Genomic DNA, 25,801 nt, shown 5'->3' with positions numbered 1-25,801 from the left:
TATATATATATATATATATATATATATATATATATATATATATATATATATATATATATATATATATATATATATATATATATATATATATATATATATATATATATATATATATATATATATATATATATATATATATATATATATATATATATATATATATATATATATATATATATATATATATATATATATATATATAATATATATATATATATATATATATATATATATATATATATATATATATATATATATATATATATATATATATATATATATATATATATATATATATATATATATATATATATATATATATATATATATATATATATATATATATATATATATATATATATATATATATATATATATATATATATATATATATATATATATATATATATATATATATATATATATATATATATATATATATATATATATATATATATATATATATATATGAAAAAAGGAGAGATAGGTAGTATGTTTGAGGAAAGGAACCTGGATGTTTTGGCTCTGAGTGAAACGAAACTCAAGGGTAAAGGGGAAGAGTGGTTTGGGAATGTCTGGGGAGTAAAGTCAGGGGATAGTGAGAGGACAAGAGCAAGGGAAGGAGTAGCAATACTCCTGAAACAGGACTTGTGGGAGTATGTGATAGAGTGTAAGAAAGTAAATTCTCGATTAATATGGGGAAAACTGAAAGTTGATGGAGAGAGGTGGGTGATTATTGGTGCATATGCACCTGGGCATGAGAAGAAAGATCAAGAGAGGCAAGTGTTTTGGGAGCAGCTGAATGAGTGTGTTAGTGGTTTTGATGCACGAGACCGGGTTATAGTGATGGGTGATTTGAATGCAAAGGTGAGTAATGTGGCAGTTGAGGGAATAATTGGTATACATGGGGTGTTCAGTGCTGTAAATGGAAATGGTGAAGAGCTTGTAGATTTATGTGCTGAAAAAGGACTGATGATTGGGAATACCTGGTTTAAAAAGCGAGATATACATAAGTATACTTATGTAAGTAGGAGAGATGGCCAGAGAGCGTTATTGGATTACGTGTTAATTGACAGGCGTGCGAAAGAGAGACTTTTGGATGTTAATGTGCTGAGAGGTGCAACTGGAGGGACGTCTGATCATTATCTTGTGGAGGCTAAGGTGAAGATTTGTATGGGTTTTCAGAAAAGAAGAGTGAATGTTGGGGTGAAGAGGGTGGTGAGAGTAAGTGAGCTTGAGAAGGAGACCTGTGTGAGGAAGTACCAGGAGAGACTGAGTACAGAATGGAAAAAGGTGAGAACAATGGAAGTAAGGGGAGTGGGGGAGGAATGGGATGTATTTAGGGAATCAGTGATGGATTGCGCAAAAGATGCTTGTGGCATGAGAAGAGTGGGAGGTGGGTTGATTAGAAAGGGTAGTGAGTGGTGGGATGAAGAAGTAAGAGTATTAGTGAAAGAGAAGAGAGAGGCATTTGGACGATTTTTGCAGGGAAAAAATGCAATTGAGTGGGAGATGTATAAAAGAAAGAGACAGGAGGTCAAGAGAAAGGTGCAAGAGGTGAAAAAAAGGGCAAATGAGAGTTGGGGTGAGAGAGTATCATTAAATTTTAGGGAGAATAAAAAGATGTTCTGGAAGGAGGTAAATAAAGTGCGTAAGACAAGGGAGCAAATGGGAACTTCAGTGAAGGGCGCAAATGGGGAGGTGATAACAAGTAGTGGTGATGTGAGAAGGAGATGGAGTGAGTATTTTGAAGGTTTGTTGAATGTGTTTGATGATAGAGTGGCAGATATAGGGTGTTTTGGTCGAGGTGGTGTGCAAAGTGAGAGGGTTAGGGAAGATGATTTGGTAAACAGAGAAGAGGTAGTGAAAGCTTTGCGGAAGATGAAAGCCGGCAAGGCAGCAGGTTTGGATGGTATTGCAGTGGAATTTATTAAAAAAGGGGGTGACTGTATTGTTGACTGGTTGGTAAGGTTATTTAATGTATGTATGACTCATGGTGAGGTGCCTGAGGATTGGCGGAATGCGTGCATAGTGCCATTGTACAAAGGCAAAGGGGATAAGAGTGAGTGCTCAAATTACAGAGGTATAAGTTTGTTGAGTATTCCTGGTAAATTATATGGGAGGATATTGATTGAGAGGGTGAAGGCATGTACAGAGCATCAGATTGGGGAAGAGCAGTGTGGTTTCAGGAGTGGTAGAGGATGTGTGGATCAGGTGTTTGCTTTGAAGAATGTATGTGAGAAATACTTAGAAAAGCAAATGGATTTGTATGTAGCATTTATGGATCTGGAGAAGGCATATGATAGAGTTGATAGAGATGCTCTGTGGAAGGTATTAAGAATATATGGTGTGGGAGGAAAGTTGTTAGAAGCAGTGAGAAGTTTTTATCGAGGATGTAAGGCATGTGTACGTGTAGGAAGAGAGGAAAGTGATTGGTTCTCAGTGAATGTAGGTTTGCGGCAGGGGTGTGTGATGTCTCCATGGTTGTTTAATTTGTTTATGGATGGGGTTGTTAGGGAGGTGAATGCAAGAGTTTTGGAAAGAGGGGCAAGTATGAAGTCTGTTGGGGATGAGAGAGCTTGGGAAGTGAGTCAGTTGTTGTTCGCTGATGATACAGCGCTGGTGGCTGATTCGTGTGAGAAACTGCAGAAGCTGGTGACTGAGTTTGGAAAAGTGTGTGGAAGAAGAAAGTTAAGAGTAAATGTGAATAAGAGAAAGGTTATTAGGTACAGTAGGGTTGAGGGTCAAGTCAATTGGGAGGTGAGTTTGAATGGAGAAAAACTGGAGGAAGTGAAGTGTTTTAGATATCTGGGAGTGGATCTGGCAGCGGATGGAACCATGGAAGCGGAGGTGGATCATAGGGTGGGGGAGGGGGCGAAAATCCTGGGGGCCTTGAAGAATGTGTGTAAGTCGAGAACATTATCTCGGAAAGCAAAAATGGGTATGTTTGAAGGAATAGTGGTTCCAACAATGTTGTATGGTTGCGAGGCGTGGGCTATGGATAGAGTTGTGCGCAGGAGGATGGATGTGCTGGAAATGAGATGTTTGAGGACAATGTGTGGTGTGAGGTGGCTTGATCGAGTGAGCAACGTAAGGGTAAGAGAGATGTGTGGAAATAAAAAGAGCGTGGTTGAGAGAGCAGAAGAGGGTGTTTTGAAGTGGTTTGGGCATATGGAGAGGATGAGTGAGGAAAGATTGACCAAGAGGATATATGTGTCGGAGGTGGAGGGAACAAGGAGAAGAGGGAGACCAAATTGGAGGTGGAAAGATGGAGTGAAAAAGATTTTGTGTGATCGGGGCCTGAACATGCAGGAGGGTGAAAGGAGGGCAAGGAATAGAGTGAATTGGAGCGATGTGGTATACCGGGGTTGACGTGCTGTCAGTGGATTGAATCAAGGCATGTGAAGCGTCTGGGGTAAACCATGGAAAGCTGTGTAGGTATGTATATTTGCGTGTGTGGGCGTATGTATATACATGTGTATGGGGGGGGGTTGGGCCATTTCTTTCGTCTGTTTCCTTGCGCTACCTCGCAAACGCGGGAGACAGCGACAAAGTATAATAAAAAATAAATAATATATATATATATATATATATATATATATATATTTATATATATATATATATATATATATATATATATATATATATATATATATATTTATTTATTTATATTTATTTTACTTTGTCGCTGTCTCCCGCGTTTGCGAGGTAGCGCAAGGAAACAAACGAAAGAAATGGCACAACCCACCCCCATACACAATGTACACACACACACGCCCATACACGCAAATATACATACCTATACATCTCAATATATACACATATATATACACACACAGACACATACATATATACCCATGCACACAATTCACACTGTCTGCCCCTATTCATTCCCATCGCCACCTCCCCACACATGGAATACTATCCCCCTCCCCCCTCATGTGTGCGAGGTAGCACTAGGAAAAGACAACAAAGGCCCCATTCGTTCACACTCAGTCTCCAGCTGTCACGCAATAATGCCCGAAACCACAGCTCCCTTTCCACATCCAGGCCCCACACAACTTTCCATGGTTTACCCCAGACGCTTCACATGCCCTGATTCAATCCACTGACAGCACGTCAACCCCGGTATACCACATCGATCCAATTCACTCTATTCCTTGCCCGCCTTTCACCCTCCTGCATGTTCAGGCCCCGATCACACAAAATTTTCACTCCATCTTTCCACCTCCAATCTGGTCTCCCACTTCTCCTCGTTCCCTCCACCTCCGACACATATATCCTCTTGGTCAATCTTTCCTCACTCATTCCCTCCATGTGCCCAAACCATTTCAAAACACCCTCTTCTGCTCTCTCAACCACGCTCTTTTTATTTCCACACATCTCTCTTACCCTTACATTACTTACTCGATCAAACCACCTCACACCACACATTGTCCTCAAACATCTCATTTCCAGCACATCCACCCTCCTGCGCACAACTCTATCCATAGCCCACGCCTAGCAACCATACAACATTGTTGGAACCACTATTCCTTCAGACATACTCATTTTTGCTTTCCGAGATAATGTTCTCGACTTCCACACATTCTTCAAGGCTCCCAGGATTTTCGCCCCCTCCCCAACCCTATGATTCACTTCCGCTTCCATGGTTCCATCCGCTGCCAGATCCACTCCCAGATATCTAAAACACTTTACTTCCTCCAATTCTTCTCCATTCAAACTTACCTCCCAATTGACTTATATATATATATATATATATATATATATATATATATATATATATATATATATATATATATATATATATATATATAGATATATATATATATATATATTTTAAACTGTTCGCCATTTCCCGCATTAGCGAGGTAGCGTTAAAAACAGAGGACTGGGCCTTTGGGGGAATATCCTCACCTGGCCCCCTCCTCTGTTCCTCCCTTTGGAAAAATAAAAAAAGACCATATATATGTATATGTATGTATATATATATATATATATATATATATATATATATATATATATATATATATATATATTTTTTTTTTTTCTTTTTTTTTTTTTTGCCACTGTCTCCCGCGTTTGCGAGGTAGCGCAAGGAAACAGACGAAAGAAATGGCCCAACCCACCCCCATACACATGTATATACATACACGTCCACACACACAAATATACATACCTACACAGCTTTCCATGGTTTACCCCAGACGCTTCACATGCCCTGATTCAATCCACTGACAGCACGTCAACCCCGGTATACCACATTGATCCAATTCACTCTATTCCTTGCCCTCCTTTCACCCTCCTGCATGTTCAGGCCCCGATCACACAAAATCTTTTTCACTCCATCTTTCCACCTCCAATTTGGTCTCCCTCTTCTCCTCGTTCCCTCCACCTCCGACACATATATCCTCTTGGTCAATCTTTCCTCACTCATTCTCTCCATGTGACCAAACCATTTCAAAACACCCTCTTCTGCTCTCTCAACCACGCTCTTTTTATTTCCACACATCTCTCTTACCCTTACGTTACTTACTCGATCAAACCACCTCACACCACACATTGTCCTCAAACATCTCATTTCCAGCACATCCATCCTCCGGCGCACAACTCTATCCATAGCCCACGCCTCGCAACCATACAACATTGTTGGAACCACTATTCCTTCAAACATACCCATTTTTGCTTTCCGAGGTAATGTTCTCGACTTCCACACATTCTTCAAGGCTCCCAGAATTTTCGCCCCCTCCCCCACCCTATGATCCACTTCCGCTTCCATGTTTCCATCCGCTGCCAGATCCACTCCCAGATATCTAAAACACTTCACTTCCTCCAGTTTTTCTCCATTCAAACTCACCTCCCAATTGACTTGACCCTCAACCCTACTGTACCTAATAACCTTGCTCTTATTCACATTTACTCTTAACTTTCTTCTTTCACACACTTTACCAAACTCAGTCACCAGCTTCTGCAGTTTCTCACATGAATCAGCCACCAGCGCTGTATCATCAGCGAACAACAACTGACTCACTTTCCAGGCTCTCTCATCCCCAACAGACTTCATCCTTGCCCCTCTTTCCAAAACTCTTGCATTCACCTCCCTAACAACCCCATCCATAAACAAATTAAACAACCATGGAGACATCACACACACCTGCCGGAAACCTACATTCACTGAGAACCAATCACTTTCCTCTCTTCCTACACGTACACACACACACATATATATATATATATATATATATATATATATATATATATATATATATATATATATATATATATATATATATATATATATATATATATATATATATATATATGTATATATATATATATATATATATATATATATATATGTATATACATGTGTATGGGGGGGGGTTGGGCCATTTCTTTCGTCTGTTTCCTTGCGCTACCTCGCAAACGCGGGAGACAGCGACAAAGTATAATAAAAAATAAAATAATATATATATATATATATATATATATATATATATATATATATATATATATATATATATATATATATATATATATATATATATATACATATATATATATATGTATATACATGTGTATGGGGGGGGGTTGGGCCATTTCTTTCGTCTGTTTCCTTGCGCTACCTCGCAAACGCGGGAGACAGCGACAAAGTATAAAAAAAATATATAATAATATATATATATATATATATATATATATATATATATATATATATATATATATATATATATATATATATATATATATTTTTTTTTTTTTTTTTTTTTTTTTTTAATACTTTGTCGCTGTCTCCCGCGTTTGCGAGGTAGCGCAAGGAAACAGACGAAAGAAATGGCCCAACCCCCCCCATACACATGTACATACACACGTCCACACACACAAATATACATACCTACACAGCTTTCCATGGTTTACCCCGGACGCTTCACATGCCTTGATTCAATCCACTGACAGCACGTCAACCCCTGTATACCACATCGCTCCAATTCACTCTATTCCTTGCCCTCCTTTCACCCTCCTGCATGTTCAGGCCCCGATCACACAAAATCTTTTTCACTCCATCTTTCCACCTCCAATTTGGTCTCCCTCTTCTCCTCGTTCCCTCCACCTCCGACACATATATCCTCTTGGTCAATCTTTCCTCACTCATTCTCTCCATGTGCCCAAACCATTTTAAAACACCCTCTTCTGCTCTCTCAACCTCGCTCTTTTTATTTCCACACATCTCTCTTACCCTTACGTTACTTACTCGATCAAACCACCTCACACCACACATTGTCCTCAAACATCTCATTTCCAGCACATCCATCCTCCTGCGCACAACTCTATCCATAGCCCACGCCTCGCAACCATACAACATTGTTGGAACTACTATTCCTTCAAACATACCCATTTTTGCTTTCCGGGATAATGTTCTCGACTTCCACACATTTTTCAAGGCTCCCAAAATTTTCGCCCCCTCCCCCACCCTATGATCCACTTCCGCTTCCATGGTTCCATCCGCTGACAGATCCACTCCCAGATATCTAAAACACTTCACTTCCTCCAGTTTTTCACCATTCAAACTCACCTCCCAATTGACTTGACCCTCAACCCTACTGTACCTAATAACCTTGCTCTTATTCACATTTACTCTTAACTTTCTTCTTCCACACACTTTACCAAACTCCGTCACCAGCTTCTGCAGTTTCTCACATGAATCAGCCACCAGCGCTGTATCATCAGCGAACAACAACTGACTCACTTCCCAAGCTCTCTCATCCCCAACAGACTTCATACTTGCCCCTCTTTCCAAGACTCTTGCATTTACCTCCCTAACAACCCCATCCATAAACAAATTAAACAACCATGGAGACATCACACACCCCTGCCGCAAACCTACATTCACTGAGAATATATATATATAAATATATATATATATATATATATATATATATATATATATATATATATATATATATATATATGTATATATATATATATATATATATATATATATATATATATATATATATATATATATATATATATATATGTATATATATATATATATATATATATATATATATATATATATATATATATATATATATATATATATATATATATATATATATATATATATATATATATATATATATTCATACGTCCACACACGCAAATATACATACCTACACAGCTTTCCATGGTTTACCCCAGACGCTTCACATGCCTTGATTCAATCCACTGACAGCACGTCAACCCCGGTATACCACATCGCTCCAATTCACTCTATTCCTTGCCCTCCTTTCACCCTCCTGCATGTTCAGGCCCCGATCACACAAAATCTTTTTCACTCCATCTTTCCACCTCCAATTTGGTCTCCCTCTTCTCCTCGTTCCCTCCACCTCCGACACATATATCCTCTTGGTCAATCTTTCCTCACTCATTCTCTCCATGTGCTCTCCATGTGCCTTGCAAACGCGGGAGACAGCGGTAAAAAAAAAAAGAAAAAAAAAGTATATATATATATATATATATATATATATATATATATATATATATATTATATATATATATATATATATATATACATATATATATATATATATATATATATATATTATATATATATATATATATATATATACATATATCTGTGTATGTCTGTATACGTTAAATTGTATAGGTATGTATATGTGCGTGTGTGGGCGTGTGCGTATATACATGTGCATGTGGGGGGTTTTGGCCATTCCTTTGTCTGTTTCGCTACCGCGGGAGACAGTGACAAAGTATGATAATGGTAATAATAGTAATAATAGTAATAATATATATATTTTCTTTTTATTACTACTATTATACTCCTATTATACTACTATTATACTATTATACTACTATTATATGTCGCTGTCTCCCGCGTTAGCGAGGTAGCGCAAGGAAACAGACGAAAGAATGACCCAAACCACCCACATACACATGCATATACCTACACGTCCACACACGCACATATACATACCTACACATTTCAACGTATTCATATATATACATACAACGACATATATATATATATATATATATATATATATATATATATATATATATATATATATATATATATATATATATATATATATATATATATATATATATATATATATATACACACATGTATAAAATTCATGCATGCTGCCTTAATTCATTCCCGTCGCCACCCAGCCACACATGAAATGACAACCCCCTCCCCCCGCAAGTGCGCAAGGTAGCGCTAGGAAAAGATAACAAACGCCACATTCCTTCACACTCATTCTCTACCTGTCATGCATAATGCACCGAAACCACAGATCCCTATCCACATCCAGGGCCCGCATAACTTTCCATGGTCCACCCCAGACGCTTCGCATGCCCTGTTCAATCCATTGACAGCACGTCGACCACGGTATACCACGTCGTTCCAATTCACTCTATTCCTTGCACGACTTTCACCCTCCTGCATGTTCAGGCCCCGATCGCTCAAAAAATTTCTCACTCCATCTTTCCACCTCCAATTTGGTCTCCCAAATCTCATTCCCTCTACCTCTGACACATATATCCTCTGTCAATCTTTCCTCACTCATTCTCTCCATGTGACCAAACCATTTCAATACACCCTCTTCTGCTCTCTCAACCATACTCTCTTTATTACCACAAATCTCACTTACCCTTTCATTACTTAATCAAAACACCTAACAACACATATTGTCCTCAAACATCTCATTTCAATCACATCCACCCTCCTCCGCAAAACCCTATCTATAGCCCACGCCTCGCGTCAAAATAACATTGTTGGAACCACCATTCCTTCAAACATACCCATTTTTCCTTTCCGAGATAAAGTTCTCGCCTTCCACTCATTCTTCAACGGTACCAGAACTTTCGCCCCCTCCCCCACCCCGTGACTCACTTCCGCTTCCATGGTTCCATCCGCTGCCAAATCCACTCCCAGATATCTATAACACTTCTATTCCTACACTTTTTCTTCATTTAAACTTACCTCCCAATTGACTTGTCCCTTCACCTTACTTTAACTAATAACCTTGCTCTTATCCACATTTACTCTTAGCTTTCTTCTTTCACACACTTTACCAAACTCAGAACTATCTTCTGCAGATTCTCACCCGAATCAGTCACCAACGCTAAATCATCAGCGAACAACTGACTCACTTCCCAAGCTCTCTCATCCACAACAGACTACATACTTGCCCCTACGTCCAAAACTCGCATTCACCTCCCTAACAAACCCATCCATAAACAAATTGAACAACCATGGAGACATCACGAAACCCTGCCGAAAACTAACATCTATCGAGAACCAATCACCTTCCTTTCTACCTACTCGTACACATGCCTTACATCCTCAATAAAAACTTTTCACTGCTACAAGCAACTTCCCTCCCACACCATATACTCTTAATACCTTCCACAGAGCATCTCTATCAACTCTATCATATGCCTTCTCCAGATCCATATATGATACATACAAATCCATTTGATTTTTCTAAGTATTTCTCACATACATTCTTCAAATCAAACACCTGATCCACACATCCTCTACCACTTCCGAAACCACACTGCTCTTCCCCAATCTGATGATCTGTACATGCCCTCACCTTTTCAGTCAATACCCTCCTATATAATTTCCCAGGAATACTCAACAAGCTTATACCTCTGTGATTTGAGCACCCACCTTTCTCCCCTTTGCCTTTGTACAATGGCACTATGCATCCATTCCGCCACTCCTCAGGCACTTCACCTTGAGCCGTACATACACTAAATATCTTTACCAACCAGTCAAAATCACAGTCACCCCTCTCTTTAATATATTCCACTGCAATACCATTCAAACCAGCTGCCTTGCATACTTTCAATTGCCGCAAAACCTTCACTATCTCTTTTCTGCTTACCAAATCATTCTTCCTAACCCTCTCACTTCGCATATTGCCTCGACCAAAGCACCCTATATCTGCCACTCTATCATCAAAAACATTTAACAAACCTTCAAAATATTGACTCCATCTCCTTCTCACATCACCCCTACTTGTTATCACCTCCCCATTAACCCCTCCACTGATGTTCCCATTTGTTCTCTTGCCTTACGCACTTTATATACTTCTTTCCAAAACATCTTTTTATTCTCCCTAAAATCTAATGATACTCTCTCACCCCAACTCTCAATTGCCTTTTTTTTCACCTCTTGCTTCTTTCTATTGAACTCCTGTCTCTTTCTTCTATGTCAACCAAATGCCTCTCTCGTCTCTTTCACTAACAATCTTACTTCATCATACCACCAGTCACTACCCTTACTGATCTGCCCACCTCCCACTTAACTCATGCCAAGAGCATCTTTTGCACAAGGAAAGAAAAATCATGAGAGGGAAATGTTTTGGGAGCAGGTGAGTGAGTGTGTTAGCAGTTTTGATGGACGAGACCGAATTATAGTGATGGGTGATTAGAATGCAAAGGTGAGTAAGGTAGCATTTGAGGAAAGGATTGGTGTACATGGGATTTTCAGTGTTGTAAATGGAAATGGTGAAGAGCTAGTAGATTTGTGTACTAATATTAGTAATGGTCTATATAAATAAGATAAAATTTGTAAACTGTTAAGTTTATGAACGCTCGTTGTCTACCTTGGACAATTGCATGTTTACCAAATGGGGTCCTAGCTTCTTCACTTCCATGTATATCAGCCGACTTATATTTCTCTTCTGTGTCTCCCCTGATGATGTGATTATTACACGAAAGTACACTTGGGAACTTATCGTGTCTCATTATCCCCGTGGACTCATAAGAATATCTTGATCACGCGCAAAGTTATGATCCTTTACAACATATATATATATATATATATATATATATATATATATATATATATATATATATATATATATATATATATATAGAGTTGATAGAGATGCTCTGTGGAAGGTATTAAGAATATATGGTGTGGGAGGCAAGTTGTTAGAAGCAGTGAAGAGTTTTTATCGAGGATGTAAGGCATGTGTACGTGTAGGAAGAGAGGAAAGTGATTGGTTCTCAGTGAATGTAGGTTTGCGGCAGGGGTGTGTGATGTCTCCATGGTTGTTTAATTTGTTTATGGATGGGGTTGTAAGGGAGGTAAATGCAAGAGTCCTGGAAAGAGGGGCAAGTATGAAGTCTGTTGGGGATGAGAGAGCTTGGGAAGTGAGTCAGTTGTTGTTCGCTGATGATACAGCGCTGGTGGCTGATTCATGTGAGAAACTGCAGAAGCTGGTGACTGAGTTTGGTAAAGTGTGTGGAAGAAGAAAGTTGAGAGTAAATGTGAATAAGAGCAAGGTTATTAGGTACAGTAGGGGTGAGGGTCAAGTCAATTGGGAGGTGAGTTTGAATGGAGAAAAACTGGAGGAAGTGAAGTGTTTTAGATATCTGGGAGTGGATCTGTCAGCGGATGGAACCATGGAAGCGGAAGTGGATCATAGGGTGGGGGAGGGGGGCGAAAATTTTGGGAGCCTTGAAAAATGTGTGGAAGTCGAGAACATTATCTCGGAAAGCAAAAATGGGTATGTTTGAGGGAATAGTGGTTCCAACAATGTTGTATGGTTGCGAGGCGTGGGCTATGGATAGAGATGTGCGCAGGAGGATGGATGTGCTGGAAATGAGATGTTTGAGGACAGTGTGTGGTGTGAGGTGGTTTGATCGAGTAAGTAACGTAAGGGTAAGAGAGATGTGTGGAAATAAAAAGAGCGTGGTTGAGAGAGCAGAAGAGGGTGTTTTGAAGTGGTTTGGGCACATGGAGAGAATGAGTGAGGAGAGATTGACCAAAAGGATATATGTGTCGGAGGTGGAGGGAACGAGGAGAAGAGGGAGACCAAATTGGAGGTGGAAGGATGGAGTGAAAAAGATTTTGTGTGATCGGGGCCTGAACATGCAGGAGGGTGAAAGGAGGGCAAGAATAGAGTGAATTGGAGTCATGTGGTATACAGGGGTTGACGTGCTGTCAGTGGATTGAAGCAAGGCATGTGAAGCGTCTGGGGTAAACCATGGAAAGCTGTGTAGGTATGTATATTTGCGTGTGTGGACGTGTGTATGTACATGTGTATGGGGGGGGGGGGGTTGGGCCATTTCTTTCGTCTGTTTCCTTGCGCTACCTCGCAGACGCGGGAGACAGCGACAAAGTATAAAAAAAAAAAAAAAAAAAAAAAAAATATATATATATATATATATATATAAAGTCCTTCGTCCAGGACTTCACCTATTACTGATCTGCCTGCACCTTAAAATGCTGATAAGAGAAATCAATTAGTAAACGATTTTACTGATGAAATGACATATAGTGCTACAAATTTTAAGTGTGATTTAATGATGAAAATATATTAAATCTGACAAATCGCAAATAGTGAAATTGGAAAAGAATATAGCTTAGACATTGAAGCTTATTCTTTCATTGAAATGTGAACAAAGGGAGCATTTTTCAAAGTGATAGAGATAGAAAGCAAAAAGGTGTTTTCATGAATGTACTGGAAAAGTTGAGGTCTAGATAAACTTTTGGTCTGTCAAGGCTTTATTATGGCGGATGACAAACTACCTACCCTCATGTATCCAATATATGGTTGTACTTTGTGTAATGAAGACAATTGAGAAACATCATAAGCCAATATTCCAGTTTCATGATAAGAGAAGTGGTCCAGGCAGTATGATACATTGGTTAAATTGATGAAAAATACTATTAACGTTTGTGTAAATAAATTATACATTTCCCTTTTCCATAGCCAGAGGTTGAACCATAATGTGACATTCATTTTTTGATTTCATTTCAAGATAGAAGTTTCAGTTTTCTAAATTATTTCTTACATTTTTCATATGTATATATATATATATATATATATATATATATATATATATATATATATATATATATATATATATATATGTGTGTGTGTATATGTGTGTATGTGTGTATATATGCGTATATGTGTGTGTATGTATGTATATATGTTTATATAAAAATATATATATATATATATATATATATATATATATATATATATATATATATATATATATATATATCATCCCTGGGGATAGGGGTGAAAGAATACTTCCCACGCATTCCTCACGTGTCGTAGAAGGCGACTAGAGGGGACGGGAGCGGGGGGCCAGAAATCCTCCCCTCCTTGTATTTTTAACTTTCTAAAAAAAAAATGGGAAACAGAAGGAGTCACGCGGGGAGTGCTCATCCTCCTCGTAGACTCAGGTTGGGGTGTCTAAATGTGTGTGGATGTCACCAAGATGTGAAAAAAGGAGAGATAGGTAGTATGTTTGAGGAAAGGAACCTGGATGTTTTGGCTCTAAGTGAAACGAAGCTCAAGGGTAAAGGGGAAGAGTGGTTTGGGAATGTCTTGCGAGTAAAGTCAGGGGTTAGTGAGAGGACAAGAGCAAGGGAAGGAGTAGTAGTACTCCTGAAACAGGAGTTGTGGGAGTATGTGATAGAATGTAAGAAAGTAAATTCTCGATTAATATGGGTAAAACTGAAAGTTGATGGAGAGAGGTGGGTGATTATTGGTGCATATGCAACTGGGCATGAGAAGAAAGATCATGAGAGGCAAGTGTTTTGGGAGCAGCTGAATGAGTGTGTTAGTGGTTTTGATGCACGCGACCGGGTTATAGTGATGGGTGATTTGAATGGAAAGGTGAGTAATGTGGCAGTTGAGGGAATAATTGGTATACATGGGATGTTCAGTGTTGTAAATGGAAATGGTGAGGAGCTTGTAGATTTATGTGCTGAAAAAGGACTGATGATTGGGAATACCTGGTTTAAAAAGCGAGATATACATAAGTATATGTATGTAAGTAGGAGAGATGGCTAAAGAGCGTTATTGGATTACGTGTTAATTGACAGGCGCGCGAAAGAGAGACGTTTGGATGTAAATGTGCTGAGAGGTGCAACAGGAGGGATGTCTGATCATTATCTTGTGGAGGCTAAGGTGAAGATTTGTATGGGTTTTCAGAAAAGAAGAGTGAATGTTAGGGTGAAGAGGGTGGTGAGAGTAAGTGAGCTTGGGAAGGAGACTTGTGTGAGGAAGTACCAGGAGAGACTGAGTACAGAATGGAAAAAGGTGAAAACAATGGAAGTAAGGGGAGTGGGGGAGGAATGGGGTGTATTTAGGGAATCAGTGATGGATTGCGCAAAAGATGCTTGTGGCATGAGAAGCGTGGGAGGTGGGTTGATTAGAAAGGGTAGTGAATGGTGGGATGAAGAAGTAAGATTATTAGTGAAAGAGAAGAGAGAGGCATTTGGACGATTTTTGCAGGGAAAAAATGCAATTGAGTGGGAGATGTATAAAAGAAAGAGATATGAGGTCAAGAGAAAGGTGCATGAGGTGAAAAAAGAGGGCAAATGAGAGTTGGGGTGAGAGAGTATCATTAAATTTTAGGGAGAATAAAAAGATGTTTTGGAAGGAGGTAAATAAAGTGCGTAAGACAAGGGAGCAAATGGGAACTTCAGTGAAGGGCGCTAATGGGGAGGTGATAACAAGTAGTGGTGATGTGAGAAGGAGATGGAGTGAGTATTTTGAAGGTTTGTTGAATGTGTTTGATGATAGAGTGACAGATATCGGGTGTCTTGGTCGAGGTGATGTGCAAAGTGAGAGGGTTGGGGAAAATGATTTGGTAAACAGAGAAGAGGTAGTAAAAGCTATGCGGAAGATGAAAGCCGGCAAGGCAGCAGGTTTGGATGGTATTGCAGTGGAATTTCTTAAAAAAGGGGGTGACTGTAATGTTGACTGGTTGGTAAGGTTATTTAATGTATGTATGACTCATGGTGAGGTGCCTGCGGATTGGCGGAATGCGTGCATAGTGCCATTGTACAAAGGCAAAGGGGATAAGAGTGAGTGCTCAAATTACAGAGGTATAAGTTTGTCGAGTATTCCTGGTAAATTATATGGGAGGGTATTGATTGAGAGGGTGAAGGCATGTACAGAGCATCAGATTGGGGAAGAGCAGTGTGGTTTCAGAAGTGGTAGAGGATGTGTGGATCAGGTGTGGATTTCCTTTGAAGAATGTATGTGAGAAATACTAAGAAAAGCAAATGGATTTGTATGTAGCATTTATGGATCTGGAGAAGGCATATGATAGAGTTGATAGAGATGCTCTGTGGAAGGTATTAAGAATATATGGTGTGGGTGGTAAGTTGTTGGAAGCAGTGAAAAGTTTTTATCGAGGATGTAAGGCATGTGTACGTGTAGGAAGAGAGGAAAGTGATTGGTTCTCGGTGAATGTAGTTTTGCGGCAGGGGTGTGTGATGTCTCCGTGGTTGTTTAATTTGTTTATGGATGGGGTTGTTAGGGAGGTGAATGCAAGAGTTTTGGAAAGAGGGCAAGAATGAAGTCTGTTGTGGATGAGAGAGCTTGGGAAGTGAGTCAGTTGTTGTTCGCTGATGATACAGCGCTGGTGGCTGATTCATGTGAGAAACTACAGAAGCTGGTGACTGAGTTTGGTAAAGTGTGTGAAAGAAGAAAGTTAAGAGTAAATGTAAATAAGAGCAAGGTTATTAGGTACAGTAGGGTTGAGGGTCAAGTCAATTGGGAGGTAAGTTTGAATGGAGAAAAACTGGAGGAAGTAAAGTGTTTTAGATATCTGGGAGTGGATCTGGCATATATATATATATATATATATATATATATATATATATATATATATATATATATATATATATATATATATATATATATATATATATATATATATATATATATATATATATATATATATATATATGTATTTATGTATATATATATATATATATATATATATATATATATATATATATATATATATATATATATATATATATATATATATATATATATATATATATATATATATATATATTTATATATATATATATATATATGTATATATATATATATATATATATACATATATATATATATATATATATATATATATATATATATATATATATATATATATATATATATATATATATATATATATATATATATATATATATATATATATATATATATATATATATATTTATTTCATTATTTTATTTTCCTTTGTCGCTGTCTCCCGCGTTAGCGAGGTAGCGCAAGGAAACAGACGAAAGAATGGCCCAACCAACCCACATACACATGTATACACATACACGTCCACACACGCAAATATACATACCTATACATCTCAATGTATACATGTATATGCACAGAGAGACATATACATATATATATATGTACATAATTCATACTGTGTGCCTTTATTTATTCCTATCGCCACCTCGCCACATATGGAATAACAGCTCCCTTCCCCCCTCATGTGTGCGAGTTAGCGCCAGGAAAAGACAACAAAGGCCCCATTCGTTCACACTCAGTCTCTAGCTGTCATGTAATCATGCACAGAAACCACAGCTCCCTTTCCACATCCAGGCCCCACAGAACTTTCCATGGTTAACCCAGACGCTTCACATGCCCTGGTCCAATCCATTGACAGCACGTCTACCCAGGTATTCCACATCGTTCCAATTCACTCTATTCCTTGCACATATTTCACTCTCCTGCATGTTCAGGCCCCGATCACTCAAAATCTTTTTCACTCCATCTTTCCACCTCCAATTTGGTCTCCCACTTCTCCTCGTTCCGTCCACCTCTGACACATATATCCTCTTGGTCAATCGTTCCTCACTCATTCTCTCCATGTGACCAAACCATTTCAAAACACCCTCTTCTGCTCTCTCAACCACACTCTTTTTATTTCCACACATCTCTCTTACCCATACAATACTTACTTGATCAAAAAATCTCACACCACATATTGTCCTCAAACATCTCATTTTCAGCACATCAACCCTCCTACGCACACCTTTATCCATAGCCCACGCCTCACAACCATACAACATTGTTAGAACCACTATTCCTTCAAACATACCCATTTTTGCTTTCCGAGATAATGTTCTCGACTTCCACACATTCTTCAAGGCTCCCAGAATTTTCGCCCGCTCCCCCACCCTATGACTCACTTCCGCTTCCATGGTTCCATCCACTGCCAGATCCACTCTCAGATATCTAAAAGACTTTACTTCCTCCAGTTTTTCTCCATTCAAACTTACCTCCCAATTGACTTGACCCTCAACCCTACTGTACCTAATAACCTTGCTCTTATTCACATTTACTCTCAATTTTCTTCTTTCACACACTTTACCAAACTCAGTCACTAGCTTCTGCAGTTTCTCACATGAATCAGCCACCAGCGATGCACCATCAGCGAACAACAACTGACTCACTTCCCAAGCTCTCTCATCCACAACAGACTGCATACTTGCCCCTCTTTCCAAGACTCTCGCATTCATCTCCCTAACAACCCCATCCATGAACAAATTAAACAACCATAGAGACATCACACACCCCTGCCGCAATCCTACATTCACTGAGAACCAATCACTTTACTCTCTTCCTACACGTACGTATGCCTTACATCCTCGATAAAAACTTTTCACTGCTTCTAACAACTTGCCTCCCAAACCATATATCCTTAATACCTTCCACAGAGCATCTCTATCAACTCTATCATATGCCTTTTCCGTATCCATAAATGCTACATAATATCTATTTGCTTTTCTAAGTATTTCTCACATACATTCTTCAACGCAAACACTTTATCCATATATCGTCTACCACTTCTGAAACCACACTGCTCTTCCCCAGTTTGATGCTCTGTACATGACTTCACCCTCTCAATCAATACCCTCCCATACAATTTACCAGGAATACTCAACAAACTTATACCTCTGTATTTTGAGCACTCACTCTTATCCCCTTTCCCTTTGTACAATGGCACTATGCAAGCAATCCGCCAATCCTCAGGCACCTCACCATGAATCATACATACATTAAATAGCCTTACCAACCAGTCAACAATACAGTCACCCCCATTTTTAATAATTTCCACTTCAATAGCATCCACACCTGTTGTCTTGCCGGTTTTATTTTTCGCAAAGCTTTTACAACCTCTTTTCTGTTTACCAAATCATTTTCCCTAACCCTCTCACTTTGCACACCACCTCGACCAAAACACCGTATATCTGCCACCGTATCATCGAACACATTCAACAAACCTTCAAAATACTCACTCCATCTCCTTCTAACATCACCACTACTTGTTATCACCTCTCCATTAGTCCCCTTCACCGAAGTTCCCATTTGCTCCCTTGTATTACGCACTTTATTTACCTCCTTCCAAAACATCTTTTTATTCTCCCTAAGATTTAATGATACTATCTCACCCAAACTCTCATTTGTCTTCTTTTCCACCTCTTGCACCTTTCTCTTGACCAGGTGGTTTTGATGCAAGAGACCGGGTTATAGTGATGGTTGATTTGAATGCAAAGTTGAGTAAAGTGGCAGTCGAAGGAATACTTGTTAGCTATGGGGTGAAGAGCTTGTGGATTTATTTGCTGAAAAAGGACTGGTGATTGGGAATACCTGGCTTAAAAGGACAGATATACATAAGTATACGAATGTAAGTAGGAGAGATGGCCAGAGAGCGTTATTGGATTACGTGTTAATTGATAGGCGCGCGAAAGAGAGACTTTTGGATGTTAATGTGCTGAGAGGTGCAACTGGAGGGATATCTGATCATTATCTTCTGGACGCGAAGGTGAAGATTTGTAGGGGTTTTCAGAAAATAGGAGAGAATGTTGGGGTGAAGAGAGTGGTGAGAGTAAGTGAGCTTGGGAAGGAGACTTGTGTGAGGAAGTACCAGGTGAGAACAAAGAAGGTAAGGGCAGTGGGTGAGGAATGGGATGTATTTAGGGAAGCAGTGATTGCTTGCCCAAAAGATGCTTGTGGCATGAGAAGCGTGGGAGGTGGGTTGATTAGAAAGGGTAGTGAGTGGTGGGATGAAGAAGTAAGATTATTAGTGAAAGAGAAGAAAGTGGCATTTGGACGATTTTTCCAGAAAAAAAATGCAAATGAGTGGTAGATGGAGACAGGAGGTCAAGAGAAAGGTGGAAAAGGTGAAAAAGAAGGCAAATGAGAGTTGGGGTGCGAGAGTATCATTAAATCTTAGGGAAAATAAAAAGAAGCTCTGGAAGGAGGTAAATAAAGTGCGAAAGACAAGGGAGCAAATGGAAACTTCAGTGTATGGGGCTAATGGGGAGGTGATAACAAGTAGTGGTGATGTGAGAAGGAGATGGAGTGAGTATTTTGAAGGTTTGTTGAATGTGTTTGATGATAGAGTGGCAGATATAGGGTGTTTTGGTCGAGGTGGTGTGCAAAGTGAGAGTGTTTGGGAAAATGATTTGGTAAATAGAGAAGAGGTAGGAAAAGCTTTACGGAATATGAAAGCCGGCAAGGCAGCAGGTTTGGAAGGTATTGCAGTGGAATTTAAAAAAAAAAGGGGGTGACTGTATTGTTGACTGGTTGGTAAGGTTATTTAATGTATGTATGATTCATGGTGAGGTGCCTGAGGATTGGCGGAATGCTTGCATAGTGTCATTGTACAAAGGCAAAGGGGATAAGAGTAAGTGCTCAAATTGCAGAGGTATGAGTTTGTTTATTACTTTTTGGTAAATTATATGGGAGGGTATTGATTGAGAGGGTGAAGGCATATACAGAGCATCAAATTGGGGAAGAGCAGTGTGATTTCAGAAGTGGTAGAGGATGTGTGGATCAGATGTTTGCTTTGAAGAATGTGAGAAATACTTAGAAAAGCAAATGGATTTGTATATAGCATTTATGAATCTGCAGAAGGGATATGATAGAGTTGATAGAGATGCTCTGTGGAAGGTATTAAGAATATATGGTGTGGGATTCAAGTTGTTAGAAGGCAGTGAAAAGTTTTTATCGAGGATGTAAGGCATACGTACTTGTAGGAAGAGAGGAAAGTGATTGGTTCTTTGTGAATGTAGGATTGCGGCAGGGGTGTGTGATGTCTCCATGGTTGTTTAATTTGTTTATGGATGGGGTTGTTAGGGAGGTGAATGCAAGAGTTTTGGAAAGAGGGGCAAGTATGAAGTCTGTTATGGATGAGAGAGCTTGGGAAGTGAGTCAGTTGTTGTTCGCTGATGAAACAGCGCTGGTGGGTGATTCATGTGAGAAACTGCAGAAGCTGGTGACTAAGTTTGGTAAAGTGTGTGAAAGAAGAAAGTTAAGAGTAAATGTGAATAAGAGCAAGGTTATTAGGTACAGTAGGGTTGAGGGTCAAGTCAATTGGGAGGTAAGTTTGAATGGAGAAAAACTGGAGGAAGTAAAGTGTTTTAGGTATCTGGGAGTGGATCTGGCAGTGGATGGAACCATGGAAGCGGAAGTGAATCATAGGGTGGTGGAGGGGATGGAAGTTCTGGGAGCCTTGAAGAATGTTTGGAAGTCGAGAACATTATCTCGAAAGGAAAAGTGGGCATGTTTGAAGGAATATTGGTTCCAACAATGTTGTATGGTTGCGAGGCGTGGACTATGGATAGAGTTGTGCGCAGGAGGGTGGATATGCTGGTAATGATATGTTCTCAAACTTATCATTTCATAAATTCTATCAACAATACAGTTATCTAAATTGTGTAGACCATTACCTAATATTAAGACTACAATTCTTTGGGTATCTATTGATAGAAGTCAATGATCTTTGTTGTGTTTAGATTTAGAGTTAATAACTGAGATGGTATTACTCCAGTCAATACAATGATTGTAGTTTTTAACGTGATTTAACAAGTCATTTGATTCTTGTCCCGTTCTTATACTATATTTATGTTGATTAGGTCTAACAAAAAGATCCTTACCACTCTGCCTAACATGAAATTCATCATAATTTCCTCATGGCACTTTATAGATGCATCCAGGAGAATTTTCTGGTGAATTCCTGATTAAGATATCTTTTATAGTATCATTGTTGCTGAGGGCAACATTTACATGAAAGGATTTAAGCAAGATGGGAAGTAAAGTACAATTATTATTAAAAGTGAGAACTAAAAGATTTTTGGTGTCAATCGGTGGTTTGGTCTCAACTCTATAAAATGATTTCTTTTCTAACTTAAGGGATTTATCAATGAAAGATCTTCGGTACTTTAACCTAAGTCCAATAGAATTAAGCTTCACAAACTCATCATCAATGAACTTTGGACTGCAAATACGTGATGCCCTAAGGAACATATATTGAAATGATGATAACTTTACTCTGTCATGTTGAGATGAGTAATAATGGAAATATTAGCATACATTGGTGGGTTTTCTGTATATGCTAAACTTAAACATGTTTCCTTGCCTATGGATCATGCAATCTAAAAATTGTAAGATACTATCATTTCTATTTTATACAGTAAATCTGATGGAAGGTACTAAATTCCCAAGTAAGGGGAGAAATATTTGTAAATTTTCATTTGCTGGCCAAACACAAAGAACATCATCTACATCCCTAAACCAAATTGCATTAGAAGGCATGAGAAGGGATTAGAATGGCATGAGAAGCGTGGGAGGTGGGTTGATTAGAAAGGGTAGTGAGTGGTGGGATGAAGAAGTAAGATTATTAGTGAAAGAGAAGAAAGTGGCATTTGGACGATTTTTCCAGAAAAAAATGCAAATGAGTGGTAGATGTATAAAAGAAGGAGACAGGAGGTCAAGAGAAAGGTGGAAAAGGTGAAAAAGAAGGCAAATGAGAGTTGGGGTGCGAGAGTATCATTAAATCTTAGGGAAAATAAAAAGAAGCTCTTGAAGGAGGTAAATAAAGTGCGAAAGACAAGGGAGCAAATGGAAACCTCAGTGAATGGGGCTAATGGGGAGGTGATAACAAGTAGTGGTGATGTGAGAAGGAGATGGAGTGAGTATTTTGAAGGTTTGTTGAATGTGTTTGATGATAGAGTGGCAGATATAGGGTGTTTTGGTCGAGGTGGTGTGCTAAGTGAGAGGGTTAGGGAAAATGATTTGGTAAATAGAGAAGAGGTAGGAAAAACTTTACGGAATATGAAAGCCGGCAAGGCAGCAGGTTTGGAAGGTATTGCAGTGGAATTTAAAAAAAAAAGTGGGTGACTGTATTGTTGACTGGTTGGTAAGGTTATTTAATGTATGTATGATTCATGGTGAGGTGCCTGAGGATTGGCGGAATGCTTGCATAGTGCCATTGTACAAAGGCAAAGGGGATAAGAGTGAGTGCTCAAATTGCAGAGGTATAAGTTCGTTTATTATTTTTTGGTAAATTATATCGGAGGATATTGATTGAGAGGGTGAAGGCATATACAGAGCATCAAATTGGGGAAGAGCAGTGTGGTTTCAGAAGTGGTAGAGGATGTGTGGATCAGATGTTTGGTTTGAAGAATGTGAGAAATACTTAGAAAAGCAAATGGATTTGTATGTAGCATTTATGAATCTGCAGAAGGGATATGATAGAGTTGATAGAGATGCTCTGTGGAAGGTATTAAGAATATATGGTGTGGGAGTCAAGTTGTTAGAAGCAGTGAAAAGTTTTTATCGAGGATGTAAGGCATACGTACTTGTAGGAAGAGAGGAAAGTGATTGGTTCTTAGTGAATGTAGGATTGCGGCAGGGGTGTGTGATGTCTCCATGGTTGTTTAATTTGTTTATGGATGGGGTTGTTAGGGAGGTGAATGCAAGAGTTTTGGAAAGAGGGGCAAGTATGAAGTCTGTTATGGATGAGAGAGCTTGGGAAGTGAGTCAGTTGTTGTTCGCTGATGATACAGCGCTTGTGGGTGATTCATGTGAGAAACTGCAGAAGCTGGTGACTAAGTTTGGTAAAGTGTGTGAAAGAAGAAAGTTAAGAGTAAATGTGAATAAGAGCAAGGTTATTAGGTACAGTAGGGTTGAGGGTCAAGTCAATTGGGAGGTAAGTTTGAATGGAGAAAAACTGGAGGAAGTAAAGTGTTTTAGGTATCTGGGAGTGGATCTGGCAGTAGATGGAACCATGGAAGCGGACGTGAATCATAGGGTGGTGGAGGGGATGGAAGTTCTGGGAGCCTTGAAGAATGTTTGGAAGTCGAGAACATTATCTCGGAAAGGAAAAGTGGGCATGTTTGAAGGAATATTGGTTCCAACAATGTTGTATGGTTGCGAGGCGTGGACTATGGATAGAGTTGTGCGCAGGAGGGTGGATATGCTGGTAATGATATGTTCTTAAACTTATCATTTCATAAATTCTATCAACAATACAGTTATCTAATTTGTGTAGACCATTACCAATATTAAGACTACAATTCTTTGGGTATTCATTGATAGAAGATTCAATGATATTTGTTGTGGTTAGAGTTAGAGTTAATAACTGAGATGGTATTACTCCAGTCAATACAATGATTGTAGTTTTTAACGTGATTAAACAAGTCATTTGATTCTTGTCCCGTTCTTATACTATATTTATGTTGATTAAGTCTAACAAAAAGATCCTTACCACTCTGCCCAACATAAAATTTATCATAATTTCCTCATGGCACTTTATAGATGCATCCAGGAGAATTTTCTGGTGAATTCCTGATTAAGATATTTTTTTATAGTATCATTGTTGCTGAGGGCAACATTTACATGAAACGATTTAAGCAAGATGGGAAGTAAAGTACAATTATTATTAAAAGTGAGAACTAAAAGATTTTTGGTGTCAATCGGCGGTTTGGTCTCAACTCTATAAAATGATTTCTTTTCTAACTTAAGGGATTTATCAATGAAAGATCTTCGGTACTTTAACCTATATCCAATAGAATTAAGCTTCACAAACTCATCATCAATAAACTTTGGACTGCAAATACGTGATGCCCTAAGGAACATATATTGAAATGATGATAACTTTACTCTGTCATGTTGAGATGAGTAATAATGGAAATATTAGCATACATTGGTGGGTTTTCTGTATATGCTAAACTTAAACATGTTTCCTTGCCTATGGATCTTGCAGTCTAAAATTGGTAAGATACTATTATTTCTATTTTCTACAGTAAATCTGACGGAAGGTACTAAATTCCCAAGTAAGGGGAGAAATATTTGTAAATTTTCATTTGCTGGCCAAACACAAATAACATCATCTACATCCCTAAACCAAATTGCATTAGAAGGTAAGCTATCCTTCAGTAATTTTGCTTCAAAAAATTTCATATAAAGATTACTTAGTTCGGATGAAAGAGGGTTACCCGTTGTCATGCCAAATTTTTGAGCATAATAATCTCCATTGAATTGAAATACGGTCTTTTATACACAATTTTATCAGTTCAATGAAAACAGGATTTGCAACAGGTAAATGAATATCATCCAAGACATCAAATGATTATTCTAAAAGGTCATCAACTGGAACTTTAGTGAAAAGTGAGGAAACATCAAAGCTAACTAGTTTGAAATCAAAATTAACATTGATATTGTTTAGCTTGTTGACTAAATCTACATTGTTTATGATATTAGAATTTCATACCTTACCGACTAAAGGGCTTAATGTGGAAATTAACTCTTTTGACAATTTATACGTGATGGAGTCTACTGAACTTCCTATAAGGCTTGTTGGAAAATTGTGTTTATGTGTTTTGATAAGTCCATACATATATGGCAATGAAGGGGACAAAGATGACAAACGTTTGACAAAAGAACCATTACCTTTCAACAACAACTTCATTTCTTTATTGAAATGGGAATTAATTGCTTCTAAGGGATTTTCACTGACTTTAGAATATGTTGTGTCATCCTTTAAAAGATTATTCATTTTAGATATATAGTTACTTTTGTCTAAAATCACAACAGTGTTAGCCTTATCTGCTTAAGTAAAATGTATATCCCTGCCTTTTTTTAAGTTGTTAATATCTCTTATAAAACTTTTA

The sequence above is a fragment of the Panulirus ornatus genome, chromosome 46 (genome assembly GCF_036320965.1).
Source record: "Panulirus ornatus isolate Po-2019 chromosome 46, ASM3632096v1, whole genome shotgun sequence".
NCBI classification, from domain to species: Eukaryota; Metazoa; Arthropoda; class Malacostraca; order Decapoda; family Palinuridae; genus Panulirus; species Panulirus ornatus.
The sequence above is the reverse complement of the archived record's forward strand: the minus strand, read 5'-3'. Positions refer to the sequence as shown.